The sequence below is a fragment of the Mandrillus leucophaeus genome, unplaced genomic scaffold (assembly GCF_000951045.1).
Source record: "Mandrillus leucophaeus isolate KB7577 unplaced genomic scaffold, Mleu.le_1.0 Scaffold65, whole genome shotgun sequence".
NCBI classification, from domain to species: domain Eukaryota; kingdom Metazoa; phylum Chordata; class Mammalia; order Primates; family Cercopithecidae; genus Mandrillus; species Mandrillus leucophaeus.
Window position 1 is genome coordinate 1102208 of NW_012107030.1, and position 1318 is coordinate 1103525.

The 1318-nt window shown below is 43.1% G+C and overlaps 1 protein-coding gene across 3 annotated transcripts in view; it reads left to right on the forward strand.

The window, feature by feature from the left end:
• The window catches only part of FGFR2 (fibroblast growth factor receptor 2), a 146703-nt gene that overhangs the window by 52539 nt on the left and 92846 nt on the right, over positions 1-1318 (forward strand). The gene's annotated exons all lie outside the window — the stretch shown is intronic.

The following is a 1318-nucleotide window of genomic DNA, read 5'->3' on the forward strand; positions in this document are numbered from 1 at the left end:
TCTATATCTATTTTAAGTTGATTTCTTCATCACAGATGTGCAGGGCATTCTCTGGTCATATTTTAGCAGCTGACTAGCTGATGACCTCACACGGTACCAGCACTAGATGTTTCCAAGTGGAACACTCCTGTGATGCCATTACAAGCCTGGCTGCCAGGAAATAATGCTGTTACGTATGCCCCTCGGTGCAACACATTTTCTCCAGAAAGAAAGTTGCAATTTCAAATGCTAATTTTTGAAATGCATCCAGGTTGAGGGTTTTGAAAGGTTGAGAATTTATCCTTTTGCATGGAAAAGCATAAGTTAACTAGTTCTTGCCTTCCCTAAAACTAGGTATGTTGATGGGTTATCTGGCAGCCCCTAGGTAGATACATATACCCATTTGTTCGAGGGATTTTTATTGTCTCCAGCTTGTGTTTCGGTGATTAATGTTTCTGAAGAGCTTGAGACTTAGTTTTGAGAAGATCATGATTGGCGAAAAGTTCAGGTCTGTTGCTTAACTCGAAGGAAGTGATGGAGAAACAGCTGTATCAAGACTCTTGCTGCTAAAGTGGTTCTTTCTCTCGAGTGATGCAAGACAAAGTGATTTTCTATTTCGGTTTCGTTCCTGTTGAGACCTGCAGATACCCACACTCCATGTCAGGGAGAAAGACTATTTTTTTTGGAAGTAACTAGGGAAAATGAAGGTAGTTAGCCTGAGATCCCAAACTCATTTCATTGATTAACCTGCCGATAACAGTTCAAAGTCACCTTTGTTCTAATTGGGATTTTTACTTGGTAGAGATCCTAAGTTGGTAACCGCAGGCTTCTTAGTTGTGCTGAAGTTTCTAGGAATTGAAAAGAACAATAGCAACAAAAAACCCACACAGGCTTCGCAAATTTTTGGAAATTCCCTTTGTAATGAAAACATCATCAATAAGTTGGTTTGGGCCAGCACAGCAGCTCGCACCTGTAATCCTAGCTAGTTGGGAGGCCGAAGCAGGAGGATCGTGTGTACCCAGGAGTTTGAGACTAGCCTGGGCAACATAGCAAGACCCCATCTCTACAAAAAATAAAAAATTAGCCAGGTGTGGTGGCTCATGCCTGTAGTCACGGTTACTCGGGAGGCTGAGGTGGGAGGATCACCTGAACCCAGGAGATCAAGGCTGCAGTGAGCCGTGGTCATACCACTGCAGTGCAACCTGGGCAACACAGCAAGACCCTGTCTCTTAAAAGAAAAGGCTGGTTTTGGTATTTTATCACAAAGACTGGTGATGAGGTTCCATCCAATGGTTGGACTGAATATCTTTCTCAGTCTCCTCCTTGGTTAAACAGCGCA